This window comes from Hyla sarda, chromosome 1 (assembly GCF_029499605.1).
Source record: "Hyla sarda isolate aHylSar1 chromosome 1, aHylSar1.hap1, whole genome shotgun sequence".
Taxonomy (NCBI): domain Eukaryota; kingdom Metazoa; phylum Chordata; class Amphibia; order Anura; family Hylidae; genus Hyla; species Hyla sarda.
The window spans coordinates 529367938-529388555 of NC_079189.1; the positions used below are offsets into that span (position 1 = coordinate 529367938).

Here is a 20618-nt window from a genome sequence, read left to right on the forward strand (position 1 = left end):
TATTGAGCGTGTGCCCCGTCCTCAAAGAGGGGGGGACTGGTCGCATGCGGTATTCAAGAGGGAAGCCTTCTGGATACTTAGATTGGACTCTCGCTACCCGCAGGGGTTAAACTTCCGCAATTACCTTTCATATTTTTATTGATTATATTGGCTAGATTTTCTAAAAGTTTTTGATTGGTACGAGTCATTAAGTTCACTTATGTATTTGTATGCCTGTTTCCTCCAAGTGCAATTAATTTATTAGATATGCACATATATATACAAAATCCTTTTTTTGAATTTTTTCCCCAATGGGGTTAATGTCCAAGTAGTAAAAGTGCATCCGCCCAGGAAATGACGGCAGACGCCGACTTCCAGAGGCGGATCAGGTTTTCTCAAACCATGTAGTTTTTTGATATAGGGTAAATAAGGCTAAGATGTATACCTTCTCCTTGCCATGACTAAGGACTAGTTAGTCCGAAACGCGTCGGCGTTGAGGAGTTTTTTTCTGCACTGAGTGTTTTTGTTTGGATTTTAATATGGACCAATTAAATTTTGGACTTTTCATTTTTTTTATGAATACCTTATGATTTTCCGGAGAGCTGGAACCCTTTTCTCTTCTACCCCTTAACATATGACACCCAAAAACAATGTTGGCAGGCTTCACTGTTAATCTAATATGGCTAATCTCCTCCTGCCTTTTCTGCACAGATGGGGATACGTGGATAGGGTATGTTGGATTCCAAGGTAAAGGGATGTCATCCTAATAAAACTGCCAAAGCTATGATATTTGTGGATGAAATAATAATAAAATGTGGTACAGAAGATCAAAAAAGAGATTGAAGATTTCTGTTAGCAAAAAAACCATATTACTGTAAAAACATTATGTACTATCTATTCAAACCAATACTGTGCTTCAATTAAACTGATCAATAACAGTTCTATCTACCGTCACGCAGTAATATACGTACAGTTTATTAAGTGACTAACTATTGATGTCTTCTCTGATCAGAGTCATCCTTTTTCCTTTTCTTCTCCATCCAGCTCAGACCATTAGGAATCATTCTTCCAGGTAAATCTCTTCTTTTCAGCATCTTAAATGGGCACTGTCACTAACCTTTTTTTATATGTTGTAGTACTGATTTTACTTATTTTACTTTAGTACTTATTTTACAATTGAAAGCCGGCCACTAGGGGTCTCCCTCCTAGTGGCAAGCTGCAGCCTGCTGTGACGTCACTACTGAATTAGGACTGATGCCGGCCGGGCAATTGGTCCTAATTCAGTCAGGGTGCGCTTGCTCCCGGCCTGTCAATCAGACAGGCGGGAGCGAGCGCTGAGAACACAGAGGATGTGCGCATTGGCTCCCTGGCCTCACACGCCGGCCCCGCCTCCCGGCATATACGCGCAGCTGCTGCTGCCGCCACTGTCCTGCACTCCTGCACTTGGGTATATCTTTTTCGGGTGAGGGAGCGGGTTGCGCGGAGGGCTTCGGGGGAAGCGTGGTTCGCGGTGGCTGCGGCCATGGAAAGATATTGTTTTCAACACAGGGTGCTTCCAGTTGTTTCACCACTACAACTCCCAGCATGCCCTGACAGCCAATAGATGTCATAGCAAGCTGGGTGTTGTAGTGGTGAAATAGCTGGAGGCACCCTATATAGATGAGCTAAGGGCAGAAGTCGGCCCCCTGCAGGCATCAGTGATGTCGCCCCTGCTGGGGAAGTCTGCCTGGTAAGTGAGCACACTACCAGGTAGACAAAAAGGCATTTCTAACATAGAAAAAAAAAATTAAAGGGAGGGGGTTAGGGATAGATGGGCAATAGGCAGGGACAGAAAAAAAAAAGGACCAAGCCCATTTTCACCCTAAGGACCTGGCCATTTTTTGCACATCTGACCACTGTCACTTTAAGCATTAATAACTCTGGGATGCTTTTACCTTTCATTCTGATTCCAAGATTGTTTTTTCGTGACATATTCTTCTTTATGTTAGTGGTAAAATTTTGTCGATACTTGCATCCTTTTTGGTGAAAAATTCCAAAATTTGATGACCCTCTTCTTATAAGGAAAATGGACATCCCAAATAAATTATATATTGATTCACATATACAATATGTCTACTTTATGTTTGCATCATAAAATTGACATGTTTTTACTTTTGGAAGACATCAGAGGGCCCCAAAGTTCAGCAGCAATTTTCCAATTTTTCACAAAATTTTCAATATCAGAATTTTTCAGGGACCAGTTCAGATTTGAAGTAGATTTGAAGGGCATTCATATTAGAAATACCCCAAAAATGACACCATTATAACAACTGCACCCCTCAAAGTATTCAAAATGACATTCAGAAAGTGTGTTAACCCTTTAGCTGTTTCACAGGAATAGCAGCAAATTGAAGGAGAAAATTCAAAATCTAAATTTTTTACACTTGCTTGTTCTTGTAGACCCAGTTTTTGAATTTTTTACAATGGGTAAAAGGAAAGAAATTGCCCTAAAATTTGTAACCCAATTTCTGTCGAGTAAGGAAATATCTCATATGTGTATGTCAAGTTCTCTGTGGGTGCACTAGAGGATTCAGAAGGGAAGGAGCAACAATGGGATTTTGGAGAGTGAGTTTTTCTGAAATGGTTTTAGGGTTGGCATGTCACATTTAGGAAGCCCCCATGGTGCCAGAAAAGCAAAAAGAATCCCCACATGGCTTACTATTTAGGAAACTACACCCCTCAAGGCACGTAACAAGGGGTCCAGTGAGCCTTAACACCCCACAGGTGTTTGACGACTTTTCGTTAAATTTGGATGTGTAAAGTAAAAAAAAAATTTCATTAAAATGTATTTTTTTTCCCCAAATTTTAAAATTTTACAAGGGTAATAGGAGAAAATGTCCACCAAAATTTGTAACCCCATCTCTTCTGGGTATGGAAATACCCCATGTGCGGACGTCATCTGGGTATGGAAACTACACCCCTCAAGGAACGTAACAAGGGGTACAGTGAGCCTTAACACCCCACAGGTGTTTGACAACTTTTCGTTAAAGTTGGATGTTTAAATGAAAAAAAAAATTCATTTTTTTTTCTCCAAATTTTACATTTTTACAAGGGGTAATAGGAGAAAATGCCCCCCAAAATTTATAACCCCATTTCTTCTGAGTATGGAAATACCCCATGTGTGGACATCAAGTGCTCTGCTGGCGCACTACAATGCTCAAAAGGGAAAGAGCACCATTGATCTTTTGGAGAGAGAATTTGGTTGGATTAGAAGTCGGGGGATTGTGCATTAACAAAGCCCCTCGTGGTGCCAAAACAGTGTACCCCACCATGTGACCCCATTTTGGAAACTACACCCCTCACAGAATTTAATAAGGGGCCGAACAGTGGGCGTAGCAAATAAAAAATAAAATTTTCCATTTTCACAGACCACTGTTCCAAAAATCTGTCAGACACCTGTGGGGTGTAAATGCTCACTGTACCCCATATAACATTCTGTGAGGGGTGTAGTTTCCAAAATGGGGTCACATGTGGGGGGGGGGGGGTCCATTGTTCTGGCACTATGGGGGCTTTGTAAACACACGTGGCCTTCAGTTCCGGACAAATTTTCAAAGCCCAATGGCGCTCATTCTCTTCTGAGCATTGTAGTTCGCCCTCAGAGCACCATACATCCACATATGGGGTATGTTCTTACAAATTTGGGGGGCTTTACTATTTTCCCTTGTGAAAATGAAAAATTTAGGGTAACACCAGCATTTTAGTTAAAAAAAGGTTTTGTTTTTTTCTTATCCAACATTAATGAAAATTCGTCAAATACCCCTTGTTACATTCCGTGAGGGGTGTAGTTTCCAAAATGGGGTCACATGTGGGTATTTATTTTTTTGCGTTTATGTCAGAACCGCTGTAAAATCAGCCACCCCTGTGCAAATCACCAGTTTAGTCCTCAAATGTACATAGTGCGCGCTCACTCCTGAGCCTTGTTGTGCACCCGCAGAGCATTGTACTCCCACATATGGGGTATTTCCGTACTCAGGAGAAATTGCGTTACAAATTTTGGGGGTCTTTTTTCCTTTTACCTGAAAATAAAAAGTATGAGGAAACACCAGCATGTTAGCATAACATTTTTTTTTTTTTTACACTAACACTAACAGGCTGGTGTACACTCTAACTTTTCCTTTTCATAAGGGGTACAAGGAGAAAAAGCCCCCCAAAATGTGTAACACTATTTCTCCCAATTACGGAAATAACCCATATGTGACTCTAAACTGTTTCCTTAAAAAATGACAGGGCTCCAAAGTGAGAGAGCACTATGCGCATTTGAGGACTAAATTAGAGTTTGCTTAGGGATGGACATAGGGGTATTCTACGCCAGTGATTCCCAAACAGGGTGCCTCCAGCAGTTGCTAAATGCCTGGCTGTCCGGAAATGCTGGGAGTTGTTGTTTTGCAACAGCTGGAGGCTCCATTTTTGAAACACTGCCGTACGATATGTTTTTCATTTTTATTGGAGGGGACAGTGTAAGGGGGTATATATGTAGTGTTTTACCCTTTATTTTGTGTTAGTGTAGTGTAGTGTTTTAGGGTACATTCACACGGGGGGGGGGGGGGGGGGGGGTTTACCGGGAGTTTCCCACTAGGAGTTTGCGATGTGGTGGAAAATTAGCCGCAGCTCAAACTTGAAGCAGGAAACTCACTGTAAACCCCCCCCCCCCCCCCCCCGTGTGATTGTACCCTGTACATTCACATGGGGGGCAAACCTTCAGCTGTTGCAAAACTACAACTCCCAACATGCACTGACAGACCGTGCATGCTGGGAGTTGTGCTTTTGCAACAGCTGGAGGCACACTGGTTGGAAAACCTTCAGTTAAGTTCTGTTATCTAACTCAGTATTTTCCAACCAGTGTGCCTACAGCTGTTGAAAAACTACAACTCCCAGCTTGTACTAATGGCCGAAGGGCATGCTGGGAGATGTAGTTATGCAAATGCTGGAGGTACGCAACTACAACTCCCAGCATGGCGAGAAAGCCGTTTGCTGTTCGTGCGTGCTGGAAGCTGTCGTTTTGCAAGATTTAGAGGGCCACGGTTTAGAAACCACTGCACAGTGATCTCCAAACTGTGGCCCTCCAGATGTTGCAAAACTACAAATCCCAGCATGCACAGACAGCAAACTGCTGTGTGGACATGCTAGGAGTTGTATTTTTGCAAGATCTAGAGGGCCACAGTTTAGAGACCACTGCACAGTGATATCCAAAGTGTTGCCCAAAGTGTTGCCCTCCAGCTGTTGCTAGGAAACACACCGGCTTCCGTAGTCTGCAGCACGCCGCACCAGGGAACCAGACGCACGTCATCACCGCCGCTGATCGTCGCTGCCGATTGTAAGTGGACCTTTGGCGCCGTTCACCGTTGGTTCCCTCGTTCTGTCCGGACTGCAGTGGGTCGGCAGAGCGGGGGAACAGAACGTTAACCCCCCCCGCCCCCGATCTGCTATTGGTCGTCGCTTCTGAATGACCAATAGCACGGATAGGAGGGGTGGCACCCCTGCCATCTCACTCCTATCCCTTCAGGGGGATCGTGGGTGTCTTGGACAACCCCGATTCCCCTTATTCTTCGGGTCACCGTAGACCCGTACGACCCGGAATCACTGCAAATAGTCGGGACCCCCCCTGGGCATTTGCACAGGATGCCTGCTGATAGATATCAGCAGCCATCCCGGTCCCCGCCCGGCGCGCGGCGGGGACTGAAATTCTTACCGGTGTACAGGTACGCCCTGGGTCCTTAAGTACCAGGGAGCGAAGGCATACCTGTACGCCCTGGGTCCCTAAGTGGTTAAAGAAATAGTGCGGTATGGACTATTCTTATTCTATCCTGCCCGGGTTACAAAAAAAGTGAAAATAAACTTTCACTTACCTTCCCACGTTCCCCCAGAGCTCCACTACAGCTGATCGGTCGGCCGGGTTGTCTTCTTCCTACTTCCCATAGCCCGGATGGTCACACGGCGCTTCAGCCTATCACCGGCCGCAGCGATGTCCGGCTTCGGCCGGTGATATGCTGAAGTGCTGTGTGACGTTTCCGGGCTAAGGGAAGTAGAAAGAAGACAGCTCAGCTGACCGATCAGCTGTAGCGGAGCTCCGGAGGAATGTAGGAAGGTAAGTGAAAGTTTATTTTCACTTTTTTTGCAGCCCCGGCTAAATAGAATAAGAACAGTCCATATCGGACTATTCCTTTAAACTCTGTATTTTTCCAGTGCCCTTCCCACCTCTATACAATCTCCTCATCTTTAGGCCGCAAAACTATAATAATGCCCCCTGAAGTCCCGCACAGTAAAAATGGGAAAGTTACCAGATTTCCCATTAGTGGGGTACTCCACTGGCCAGTGTTCAGATCATTAAGTTCCGAACGCTGTGCGCACACTGCAGGGTCAGCCACTCCCCCTCGGCCATCACGCCCCCTCCGATAGACTTGCATTGAGGGGGCATGGTGTGATGTCCCGAGGGGGGGTGACCGACCCCCGCAGTGCTCACACAGTGTTTGGAACTAAATGTTCCGAATGCTGGTCAGTGGAGTACCCCGTTAAGTAGGCATACAGTTCCCCCATAGGTAGGTTAGGTACATATTGTTGACGGTAGTTAGTTCCACCATAGGCAGAAATGTCCTCTGGTAGGAAGCTCCCCCTCCTGGGTAAATGCATCCTTAGGTCGGTAGAGAGATCTCCCCTCCCCCCCCCCACTCAGTTGGTAGCCAAGTAGGTAGGTCGCTAGCCAGATAGGAAACTAGGTTGGTAGCCATGTAGGTAGCTGTGTAAGTAAGCTAAGAATGTCCCTAGCTAGGTATGTAGGTAGCCAGGTATGGAAGTATAAAAGGGAGTCAGCTGAAATGTCGCTTTCTTTGGATGGAATAAAGCTACACTTTTTTTCACCATAACCTTGCTTGAATGCTGCAACATTTTTTCTTTTATATCTTGAAGAGTCCTGGACCAAGACTGTTTAGTTTGCTGGCACCTACACCTATGCATCTCGGTAGTGCTGTTTCTCAACATTGGATATCAGGTATGGAAGTAGGTATTATCTAGGTAGCCAATTAGCTAGGTGGGTAGCTATGTAGGTAAGTAGGTAGTCAGAAAACTATTGTTACAGGTAGGGAATCAAACACCCCCTTCCCAAGATGCCAGGATGAAAGAGGGAAGAAAAACCCTTAAAAATGTATGCTTACCTCATCCCACGCAGCAATCTCCACCGCAGTACAACCTGGCCGCATCTTTCTACCTCCCCAATGCAGGTGCGTCAGGGTGGGGGATCATGGTCTCCTTTCAGTGTAGGCCACAGGCCTTACACTGTGAGGAAGCTTTCAATTGTATGCACTTGTGCACATACAGCTGAAAGTGATACTCGTATGCCTGGATTCCTCATTAGCGAGGGCACATCGGGCAGGCCCCCTTCCTGCCCCAAACCCTTTGGCAGTGGCAAACCTATGCTTTGGCAGCCTGCCCCCCCCCCCCCCCCCATATATACACCACTGACTGAGGTACAGCAGATACTGGTCCAAGATATTACTTTCTATTAGAAATCAGTCCAGTGGGATCTGGAACCTGTATCCATTGAAGACTTGCTCTAAAATAATTTGGCATGATTATACAGGGTGGGCCATTCGTATTGATATACTTTAATAAAATGGGAATGGTTGGTGATATTAACTTCCTGTTCGTGGCACATTAGTATATGTGAGGGGGGAACTTTTCAAGATGGGTGGTGACCATGACGGCCATTTTGAAGTCGGACATTTTTAATCCAACTTTTGTTTTTTCAATAGGAAGAGAGTCATGTGACACATCAAACTTTTGGGAATTTCACAAGAAAAACAATGATGTGCTTGGTTTTAACATAACTTTATTCTTTCATGAGTTATTTACAAGTTTCTGACCACTCATAAAATGTGTTCAATGTGCTGCACATTGTGTTGGATTGTCAATGCAACCCTCTTCTCCCACTCTTCACACACTGATAGCAACACCGCAGGAGAAATGCTAGCACAGGCTTCCAGTATCCGTAGTTTCAGGTGCTGCACATCTCGTATCTTCACAGCATAGACAATTGCCTTCAGATGACCCCAAAGATAAAAGTCTAAGGGGGTCAGATCAGGAGACCTTGGGGGCCATTCAACTGGCCCACAACGACCAATCCACTTTCCAGGAAACTGTTCATCTAGGTATGTTCGGACCTGACACCCATAATGTGGTGGTGCACCATCTTGCTGGAAAAACTCAGGGAACGTGCCAGCTTCAGTGCATAAAGAGGGAAACACATCATCATGTAGCAATTTCGCATATCCAGTCACCTTGAGGTTCCCATTGATGAAGAATGGCCCCACTATCTTTGTACTCCATATGCCACCCTATACCATCAATTTTTGTATTCCAACAGTCTTGGAGGGATCTATCCAATGTGGGTTAGTGTCAGACCAATAGCGGTGGTTTTGATTGTTAACTTCACCATCACATAAAAGTTTGCCTCATCACTGAACAAAATCTTCTGCGTAAACTGAGGGTCCTGTTCCAATTTTTGTTTTGCCCATTCTGCAGCACCTGAAACTACGGATACTGGAAGCCTGTGCTTGCATTTCTCCTGTGGTGTTGCGATCAGTGTGTGAAGAGTGGGAGAAGAGGGTTGCATTGACAATCCAACACAATGGGCAGCACATTTAACACATTTTATAAGTGGTCAGAAACTTGTAAATAACTCATGAAAGAATAAAGTTATGTTAAAACCAAGCATATCATTGTTTTTCTTGTGAAATTCCCAATAAGTTTGATGTCACATGACCCTCTTGTTCTTGAAAAAACAAAAGTTGGATTCAAAATGTCCGTCTTCAAAATGGCCACCATGGTCACCACCCATAGTTACATAGTTACATAGTTAGTATGGTTGAAAAAAGACATACGTCCATCAAGTCCAACCAGGGGATTGAAGGGAAGGATGTAAGGGGATAAGGGAAAGGGATGTAGTTTTATAATTCTGTATAAGCATTAATGTTATTTTGTTCCAGGAATGTATCTAACCCTGCTTTAAAGCTGTTAATTGTTCCTGCTGTGACCAGTTCCTGAGGTAGACCGTTCCATAAATTCACAGTCCTCACGGTAAAGAAGGCGTGCCGCCCCTTTAGACTAAACCTTTTCTTCTCCAGACGGAGGGAGTGCCCCCTCGTCCTTTGGGGGGGTTTAACCTGGAACAGTTTTTCTCCATATTTTTTGTATGGGCCATTTATATACTTATATACGTTTATCATATCCCCCCTTAAACGTCTCTTCTCAAGACTAAACAATTGTAACTCCTTTAATCGCTCCTCATAGCTAAGATGTTCCATGCCCCATATTAGTTTAGTCGCGCGTCTCTGCACCCTTTCCAACTCCGCAGTGTCCCTTTTATGAACAGGCGACCAAAACTGAACAGCATATTCCAGGTGAGGCCGTACCAATGCTTTATAAAGGGGGAGTATTATGTCCCTGCCCCTCGAGTCCATGCCTCTTTTTATACATGACAATATCCTGCCGGCTTTGGAAGCAGCAGCCTGACATTGCATGCTATTTTGTAGTCTGTGATCTACAAGTACACCCAGATCCTTCTCTACCAGTGACTCTGCCAGTTTAATCCCCCCTAAGACATACGACGCATGCAGGTTATTAGTACCCAGATGCATAACTTTACATTTATCCACATTGAACCTCATTTGCCAAGTGGATGCCCAGACACTTAGTCTATCCAAGTCATCTTGTAACTTATGCACATCCTCTATAGACTGTACTGTGCTATAAAGCTTGGTGTCATCTGCAAAGATAGAAACAGAGCTGTTAATACCATCCTCTATATCATTGATAAATAAATTAAACAGCAGCGGGCCCAGTACTGAACCTTGGGGTACACCACTAATAACCGGGGACCAATCAGAGTACGAATCATTTACCACCACTCTCTGGGTACGATCTATGAGCCAGTGTTCAATCCAGTTACAAACTAAAGTTTCCAAGCCCAAGGACCTTAACTTATCTGTCAGATGTCTGTGAGGGACAGTATCAAACGCTTTGGCAAAATCCAGAAACACTATATCCACAGCCATTCCTCTGTCAAGGCTTCTACTCACCTCTTCATAAAAGCAAATTAGATTGGTTTGACAACTTTTATCCTTAGTAAACCCATGCTGGCTATCACTTATAATACTATTATCCCCTATGTATTCCTGTATGTAATCCCTTATAAGTCCTTCAAACAATTTACCCACAATGCACGTTAGACTTACCGGTCTATAATTGCCTGGCGAAGACCTAGAGCCCTTCTTGAAGATTGGTACCACATTAGCCTTGCGCCAGTCCCTTGGCACAATACCAGACACCAGAGAATCTCTAAATATCATGAACAAGGGTACAGATATTACTGAACTTACCTCTCTAAGAACTCTTGGGTGTAGTCCATCCGGCCCTGGAGATTTGCTTACATTTACTTTACTTAACTTACCTTGTACCATCTCTACATTAAGCCAGTTCAATACATTATATGATGTGTTACCAGCACTGACCTGACCAATGTCAGCTCCTTCTTCCATAGTATATACAGAACTAAAGAACCCATTCAGTAGCTCCGCCTTCTCTTGATCGCCCGTGACAACCTCCCCATTATCATTATTAAGGGGTCCTACATGCTCTGTCCTTGGTTTTTTTGTATTTATATATCTAAAAAAATATTTAGGATTAGTTTTGCTTTCTTCGGCCACCTGTCTCTCATTTTGAATTTTTGCTGTTTTTATTACATTTTTACAGATTTTATTAAGCTCCTTGTACTGTTTAAATGTTATAGCTGACCCATCAGATTTGTATTTTTTGAAGGCTATTTTTTTGTTGTTTATTGCTCTTTTAACCTCATTTGTCAGCCATGTAGGATTTAGTTTTAATCGTTTATATTTGTTCCCCTTTGGTATATATTTAGCTGTATAGTTATTTAGAGTTGATTTAAAGATGTCCCATTTACCTTCTGTATCAGTATTTGAGAACACCTCCCCCCAGTCTATGTCCTGTAGTGCAGCCCTCAGCCCAGGGAAATTTGCCTTTTTAAAGTTATATGTTTTTGCTTTCCCCGTCTGTCTTTGTTTTCTACATTTTAAGTCAAAAGTAACTATATTGTGGTCGCTATTACCAAGGTTTTCCCGCACAGTTACATTACCAACCAGCTCTGCGTTGTTGGAAATGATCAGATCCAACAAGGCATCACTTCTTGTTGGGTCCTCCACAAACTGGCCCATAAAATTATCCTGCAATAAATTTAGGAATTTTCTCCCCTTTGTAGTTTTAGCCAACCCCCGGCCCCAATCTATATCTGGATAGTTAAAATCTCCCATTATTACCACTGTACCTGCCCGGGCGGCCCTCTCTATTTGTTTATACAGCCGACCTTCTATCTCTTCAGTGATATTAGGGGGTCTGTAAATTACACCAAATATAATTTTTTCAGTATTTCCCTCCTTTTGTAATTCTACCCACAGTGATTCCACCTCCTCAGAATCATCACACACTATGGCATCGTTCACACTGACTTTCATACCACTTCTTACATACAGACAGACTCCACCACCTTTTCTGTTCATTCTATCCTTGCGAAACAATGTAAACCCCTGCAGATTAACAGCCCAGTCATGCGAGGAGTCCAGCCATGTCTCAGTGACCCCAACTATATCAATATGTTCCTCCAGTATCAAGGCCTCAAGCTCCCCCATTTTATTTGCTAGGCTTCTGGCATTTGTGAACATACACTTTACATTTCCATTAAGTTTTACACATATAGTCTCACTAATGGGATTTTCAGAGTTATTGGGGTTAATGTCATTTTTTGAGTTATAAGGGCTAATTGTACTATTTAAGTTATTGGGGCTAATGGGATTTTTTGAGTTATTGGGTCTAACGTTATTATTTAAGTTATTGGGGCTAATGGGATTTTTTGCGTTATTGCGTCTAACGTTGTTATTTAAGTTATTGGGGCTAATGGTATTTTTTGAGTTAATGGGGCTTATTGTAGTTATTGAGTTATTGGGGCTAATGGAATTTTTTGAATTATTGGGATTACAATTTTTCGGGCTACATTTATTTTTACAGCTGGTTTGTAACGCATGAATCTCCTTATCCACTGTTCTTAACCTCCCCCCACAGGACTCCTCTCCACCCGCCATTATGTCCTGACCCCTCTCTAACCTATCCATCCCACTGTCTGCTTTCTTTGCTTTATTATCCTCCCCCCACTCACCTAGTTTAAATACTCAGCCACCCCTTCCAGGATTCTCTCCCCCAGCACAGCAGACCCCCTTCCATTCAGGTGCAAATTATCCGTAGAATAGAGTTTGTACCCCAATGAAAAGTCAGCCCAGTGCTCTAAAAACCCAAACCCTTCCCCCTCACACCACGACTTAAGCCATGCATTTAACTCCCTAAGCTCCCGCTGTCTTTCCTGCGATGCGCATGGCACAGGAAGTATTCCAGAGAACACAACCTTAGAGGTCCTTCCCTTCAGCTTGGCACCTAGTTCCTTGTAATTATTCTTCAAGGACCTCCACCTACCATGTATTCTGTCGTTGGTTCCCACATGGACCACGACAGCTGGGTCATCCCCAGCCCCCCCTAGTAATTTGTCCACCCTTTCCACCACATGCCGAACCCTGGCACCAGGGAGACAGCAAACCATTCGGTTGAGGTGGTCTTGGCGACAAATTATTCTATCCGTCTTCCTGATTATAGAGTCCCCTACTACAACTAACTGTCTTGGCCTACCTGCGTTACCATCCCCCACACTACTAGTTGAGCTGTTCCCCCGGCTGTTAGGGAGACCAGTATCCACTAGGGTTGCCATCTCTGATACTGAGGCCCTCGCATCATCGCCCAACTTGGCAATTTTACTTGGGAGATCAGAAGCAGAAGTGACCTTCCTTTTCCTTGCCCCCTTTCCAGTCCCTCTAACTACATTAACCCAGCTCCCTACTTGGGCCTCCTGGCTAGTTTCTCCAACCTCCATTTCTGCCCCACTAACTGCTTGCTCTGTAAGATTGTCAATCGCCCTCAATGTTGCATTTTGCTCCTCTAGATCTCTAATACGAGCTTCCAGGTGGGCAACATGCTCACATTTGTCACAGCGGTATTCACCCTGAAGCTGCTGCTCCAGAGATGTATACATGTGGCACAATGTGCACTGAAGAAAACCTCCAATCCTGCTGTCCATATCCTTGGTGACAAACAGCTGTTATTAACTATTAAGAAAAACTACTTTTATCAAGGGAGTGTAATACTTACAGTTACAGTGGGTCCTGCTTACAACTCCTGCTTTCTAAACTTCTGCTTATAAAACTTCTCAAATGTAACACTTAATAATACCACACTTTAGAATACAGACCCAGCTTCAGCTAGACTCAGTCAGACTTTAAAAGTTTCCCCCCTCACATATGCTAATGTGCCACAAACAGGAACTTAATATCACCAACCATTCCCATTTTATTAAGGTGTATCCATAGAAATGGCCCACCCTGTAGTACTGCAGAGTTCAGTAATACAGGGGACTTTGGTTAGCACTCAAATATCAAAAAAGTAGGAAATATTTTTCTGAGGCTACCACACAAAACACATTGGGGGAGATTTAACGAAAACTGTCCATAGGAAAAGTTGCTTAGTTGCCCATAGTAACCAATAAGATCACTTCTTTAATTTTTGAAATTACCTGTTAAAAATTAAAAAAGCAATCTGATTGGTTGCTATGAGCATCTCAGCAATTTTTTCTCTGGACAGGTTTTGATAAATCTCCCCCAATGTTGAATCAAAGTCTCCTTTTCGTTACCTCTTCAAAATAATGGATTAAAGTCATATTAGTGTTTGTGGAGACAGAAAGCAATTCTCACGATCTTTACCGTTTCAGGCGATTGTATGAAGGCAGAGACGCCCTGGCACCCATGCTAACTGGCAAATGCCAGGAGCTGCGCCGAAGAGCCGGAAACACATGGGCCGGAGGAACTAAGTCCCGAGCCGCGGCCGCTGCAGCGGCCGGCCCGGGACCCTGCTGAGCCTGTGCTGTGTGCAACGCAGCTCGGCCCCTCCGCCCCCCAGCAGCAACACGCAGGGGGCTAGCGCTAAGTCGTGCTGGAGGCTGGGACTGTCTGGTGGTCCGACGACCACCCGCAGCTGAAGGAGGGACAGGCAAAATACCTGCAGAGCAGGAGGGATTAGCAGCAGCAGCGGGGTCCCCAATCTCGGCAAGCAGCTGGGGCAGGAAGGCTGAGTCAGCCAGTACCCGCTTCCGGATCACGGACCACAGTAACTCGTCAGCCATTGGAGCACAGAAACCCTTCACTCAATGCTGGTGAGTCAAAGAGGATCAGTCTGGGCAGGGAGGGTGCTAATATAATTTATGGGCGTACCCAAATACCTCCCCTCCTAACAAGATAAAAGTGGCAGGTGGGAAGTAAGAGGGCGATCAAACACCCACCAACCCCTTGGGCTCTCACTGAACCCCTTAGGTCCCTGCAGTCAGGGTTACCTAAACCTATGCGGCCAGGTAACCTAGATATTAGTGTTTGTGGAGACAGAAAGCAATTCTGACGATCTTTCCCATTTCTGGGGATTGTATGAATCACATCAGGTCTAAAAACACATCTCCTTGCATTCTAGAAAAAAATGTAAGAAGCAAAGCACTCTGTCAGTGTAATCCTAAGGCTAGGCTCAGACTATGGAATCTCCGGGCAGAAAATTTCCGCCCGGAGATTCTGAGTGCGGCCAACGCTGACTGAATGAGTCGGCGCTAGGACCACGCAGACGCTGCAGTCTCTAATAGACTGCAATGTGTTCCGCACGAATTTCCGCCTGAAAAAAGAGCAACGCCATTCTTCAGGCGGAAATTTCCAAGTGGATTTTCCGTTCACAAATTCCGCTTCACAAATTCCGAAGTGTGAATTTGTGAACGGAAACCCATTCACTACACTATGCATTTTAGCAAGCAGAATTTCCGCCTGCAATTTGTAGGCGGAAATTCCTTAGTCTGAACCTAGCCTAACTCAGTTGCATCTAGATATTATTGAAGTTGGGTTGTTTAATCCCCCCTTAGACAAATAGTGTAGTACATACTTTCCTTTTAAACAGCACATCAGTCTCTCCAGTGTGGATGACTTACTGTGAACTACAGAAATACATCATTGCAGTTTAGGGATTTATTGGTCACATGATATGCTCCCCAGTCAACTGCTACGCAGAAGGGCATGGTGGACAGGGGGCCCGGTTAGGAACCAAATGCACCCCAATCCACCTCGCCTTTATAATCTGCTTGTTAACTGGGGAATCCAGGAAACTTGCCCTAGATGCCCAAGTTAGGAGCACTACTTTGGTGTAGGCCTCACACTGCTTACCAATGTCTGGTAGTTGTCTCCTTTCAATTGAAAAAAACAGTTGGCATTGTAAAGGGATAGTCCAGTGGTGAAAAACTTATCCCCTATCCTAAGGATAGGGGATAAACGGCGGCTGACATGCCCCCTCAATACATCGCTATGACAGAGTCGGAGATTGCGAAAGACAGCGCTCCGGCTCTGCCATAGAGTTGTATTGAGGGGGCGTGTCAGTCGCCGTTTCGTGCGGTGGTCAACATGCCCCCTTCCCGGGCTGTCGGGGCCCCTGTGATCTGAAACTTATCCCCTACCCTTAGAATAGGGGATACGTTTTTCACCACTGGATATCTCCCTTAATGTAAAACAAAAATACACTTGCTAGATTGAATTCATTACTGGACCTAAAAGTGGTCAATATTACTCCTAGCTAAATAAATAAATCAATTGTACACAAAATTTGATGACTCGCTCTTGCAAATAGGTGCAGTAGCAGTACAGAGGCACGGAAGCAGTATTTTCCAAATTAAAGTTCAGTGTTTTGTTCACACTTGTCACACAGTTAAATACGTACCTTCAGTCCGGCTCTCCGTTCCTTCCGAAGGTCTTCTTCTATCTTCAGTGAATTGTGCCCTGGAGGTAGGCCCGCCGGGTGAATTTGAATATTCATGCGCGCTGGTTAAGTGAGTGCAATAAAATGGAGGAAAAAAGCGGAGGTAGCGCCGGGTGCGGTGTAGGTCTTTATCCGGTATAGGTGGGTACCCAGGTGGGGGGAGCGTGTTCCTTGCTGGTGATGGTAGCTTGGTATGCAGGCCAGCAGCGTGAGGACGGAGCCCAGAGGAGAGTCCGTAGAGTAATGTAGAAGTATTGGAGAGAAAAAGATGCGTTGGCGCTCCCAAGGAAGTAACCCAAGTCGTGGGTATTGATGCAAAATAATTTATTCTTACAGCATAAGAAATCAAAGAAAATAATAAATATAAAGCAAGACACATTTTGGGAGTCACAGCTCCCTTTTTCAATTACAGGTGGTTGCTGTATTGCAAGGTAACAGGTATATGTGTTTAAATGCATGAGAAAATGGCGCCAAAACCAGGTGAGCTGGTGACGTCATGTGGGGTAGATGCCGGGGCCAGGTAGGGGCCGGGCATTAAAGACCTAAATAATAAAACATATTCAAAGAAGGGGCATGAAAACCACATAAAACATGTAAAAAACCATAGGTATAGTCTTTTACAGGAGTATCTGGAAGTTCAAACTGAACCGCGAGAATTGTTCGTGGTGGCGACCAATCAGGAAGCTGTCAGCGTCCGTGGGACCAATCAGGAGGCAGTAGGAGGAGGCTATCTTCGCTGTGCAGGGTTGCCGCTGTGGGGAATGAACGGAGACAAGCCCTTTGTAGCTGATTAGCCGCTTGCTGCGAGAGGTGAGGAGGTGGCCAATCAGGAGCGAGCCGTACTATGCTGAGTACAGTTAGGATGTCATAGGGGAACATGGGCCGTATGGGGATAAGTCTAAAGAGAGTGGGCGGGGTTGCTGATTGGCTGTCCGGGATCTTTAGATGAGCCAATCAGAGGGGGGACGTATAAGTCCAGGTTGCGAGTCTTAGTTGCTGGTGGCGGTGGAATAAAGTTCAAAAAAGTTCAATTACGTCAGCCAATCGCTGTTAGATCAGGAAATTGTCATTGGAGCCCGGAACGTAATTTCCAAGTACGTTCCGGGCTCCGATGACAGCCGTACCAGATGCCTCCTCACAGCTGCACCAGATGCCTCCTCAATGCTAGACAAGCCGACAGCAACCCGCCGTTTGGGGAAGGGAGAGACCACCTGTCTCTCCCTTCCCCGTCTACCTCCCTACTCCCTTACAGGTTTCCAGCTCCTCCATGACAAGTTCCGAGTGTGCTCCGGACTTCGAGATCAGATGACAGCCCGCCCGGACGATGATAAAGTCTGACATCGGCATCTTGACAGCACTACAACACATCCTTCTTCGTGATTGGTCACCACCTGGACCTGCCCAGCAGCTATTGGTCGTATTATTCAAAATGGATTTGCCGCCGACGCCTCTAGGAATCTCCCGGAGAGGATAAACACGTCTTCACTCTGATTGGACGCCACCCGGACTGATCTAACAGCGATTGGCTGACGTTTTTGAACTTTGTTCCACCGCCACCAGCGACTAAGACTCGCAACCCGGACTTATACGTCCCCCCTCTGATTGGCTCATCTAAAGATCAGCTACAAGGGGCTCGTCTCCATTCATCCCCCACAGCGGCAACCCTGCACAGGGATGACAGCCTCCTCCTACTGCCTCGTGATTAGTCCCACAGATGCTGGCAGCTTCCTGATTGGTCGCCACCACAGACAATTCTCGCAGTTCAGTTTGAACTTCCAGATACTCCTGTAAAAGACTATACCTATGGTTTTTTACATGTTTTATGTGGTTTTCATGCCCCTTCTTTGAATATGTTTTATTATTTAGGTCTTTAATGCCCGGCCCCTACCTAGGCCCGGCATCCACCCCACATGACGTCACCAGGTCACCTGGTTTTGGCGCCATTTTCTCATGTATTTAAACACATATACCTGTTACCTTGCCATATGGCAACCACCTGCAATTGAAAAAGGGAGCTATGACTCCCGAAAAGCGTCTTGCTTTATATTTATTATTTTCTTTGATTTCTTATGCTGTACTGTAAGAATAAATTATTTTGCATCAATACCCACGACTTGGGTTACTTCCTTGGGAGCGCCAACGCAGCTTTTTCTCTCCAATACTTCTAGGTTACGTGAACGGTCAGTAGGTGCAAGTGCTCACGTGATCAGTGACCATGAATATTCAAATTCACCCGATGGGCCCACCTCCAGCACGGAATTCACCGAAGATAAAAGCGGATCTTTCAAGGGCCCGGGTGCCAGACTGAAGGGACATATTTAACTCACTGACCCCGCATCGGTCTCCTCTTCACCCGCACTATAACCCAGTGTATTAGGTATAGTGTGGGTGAACAGGAGGACCGTTTTTCTTTAAATCACCAGTTCTGTAACAAACGCTAATGAATCATTTAGGAAGTCAATCATTTTTCATTTACTCCTTTATTTACATGATTACATTTGTGTTATCATGGGAAAAGAATGATTTAGCCCTGACTCTCATAGACATACATTGTATGTGGGCAGCACATCCTTATTTGCATGGGAAAATGTGCTGCCGACAAATGTAGATTTTAATGTAGGCATAAAAGATGTGAAGGGATTAAGGTAATTGAATTACCCTTGATGAGATTATTAACCCCCTTTAGAATGTGGTCTGCCAGTGCAAGTGTACATGATAGAGGGGTGTCAGTTTTAGGAACTAAAATGGAGTGACCCTCTGGCGAACTAAAACTATTCATGTATTAAATTAACTTGCCAGTCATCTAAATAGTCACCCATGTAATAATCCATTATCTGAGGCGTTACTAGCACTAGGGGTCCCCGTTTCCATTTCAGGTCAGCCTCCTCAGCAATGCTTAGGCCTGAGGACTGTGTCAGAACATAGACGGCAGACAAAATCAGAGCCTTATAGCATGCAAATTCTCTAGCTCTTAAATTACAGTATACTTGCAGACTTTTGTTGCATTTATTACCATATTTGCTGCAAAAAAAAAATCTTATATATCTATATATCCTATGGCACCATGTAGGATAGCTTAGGAATAGACAGGGAGCAGGGGCTTGGCAACAGCAAAGGCTGAAGTCTAGAGAGTCTATATTCAGAACTAGAGAGGCCTCCCCTACAAAGATACTCAGCAGGAAATGCTCTTCACGCTGCGCTGTCACCTCTACATCTGTAAAACTTTATTTCCCACATCTCCAGTCACGTTTACCACCATACCTTTAAACCTTCTGGTGGGAGATGTGATTTAAAACTTTCTCCTTTAAACCTGACTGGTAATTTTTGGTTGAACCAAACTCTATGTATATACCAGCTGAGACAAACTAGCTATCAAATAATATTTATTAAAGTTATTTGTCCCAAAAAATGTTTTATTATTAATATTAGTATATCTATTAAGAGAGAGAGGCTGTGGCTGAAAAAAAAAGCCATACTCACCCCCTTCTACTCACTTCTGCACTTCCACCACTCTATACTGCCCAGCACACATGCCATGTGACAACTATGGCCGGTTATTCGCTACAGCACCTTGATGCCACAATCAACTTTTGAAAGTGCTTAAAATTATGCGGTATCCCAAAATTATGCGGGAGCACAGACAGAGGTCTCATACCTGCCTTTTGGCTGTGCGATCGGCGCTCCAATAGTGCAGGCAGCCTCAGCAGCCTTTACTAATGGAGCACTGATAACACTGATCAATGCTATTCAATGGGACAGCACTGTTCAGTGTTTAGTCCCCTATGAGGACTAAAAAAATGAATACCATTGTTAATTGATAAAAATGTTAATGGAATAAACGTAAAATGATCCCAACGTAAAATGTCCAGAATTGCTGATTTATGGTCCCTTTATATACAAGGAGCACATTTTATTAAAAAAAAAGTAAACAAAAAGTACCATTGAAACAAAATTGGTACCAATAAAAACTACAGATCATGGCACATAAAAATAAGCCCCCATTTCTTTGACTATACAGAAAAATAAATGTGCTATAGGGGTCAGAATGAGACAATTTTTAAGCATACTAATTTTTGCACAAAAAGTTATAATTTTTTTTTAAAGTTGTAAAATAAAACAAAAACTATATAAATTGGTTATCGTTGCAATCAAATGGACTTACAGAATAAAGAAAATGCATAAGTTCTGCCAAAAAGTGCTCTGTGTAAAAGTCAAAGCCTCCAAAAGTTGCAAAATGTCAGTTTTTTTTTTTCAATTTCGCCCAACATGTAATTTTTTTCTCTTCACCGTAAATCTAGTGTATGTCGTATATTTGGATTTTTCCCAATCATTTGATACGGTGCCACATAAACGGTTGGTGCATAAAATGGGAAGGATTGGGCTGGGGGAGAATGTGTGTAAGTGGGTAAGTAACTGGCTCAGTGATTAATGGTACTTGTGTGTAAGTGGGTAAGTAACTGGCTCAGTTATTAATGGTACTTATTCTGATTGGGTGACTATTACTAGTGGGGTACCACAGGGGTCAGTCTTGGGTCCTGTCCTATTTAATATATTCATTAATGACCTTGTAGAGGTTGAATAGTAAAGTAGCAATCTTTGCAGATGATACTAAACTCTGTAAAGCGGTAAACACAATAGAGGACAGTTGTTACGCCGAGCGCTCC

At 44.2% G+C, this 20618-nt stretch overlaps 1 long non-coding RNA gene across 1 annotated transcript; it reads left to right on the top strand.

The window, feature by feature from the left end:
• Positions 1 to 689: 689 nt before the first annotated feature.
• On the top strand, positions 690 to 7003 carry LOC130310812 (uncharacterized). Its single transcript, XR_008859292.1, has 3 exons — positions 690 to 726; positions 1024 to 1051; positions 6922 to 7003. It is a non-coding gene; the product is annotated as an uncharacterized LOC130310812 (long non-coding RNA).
• Positions 7004 to 20618: the final 13615 nt, after the last annotated feature.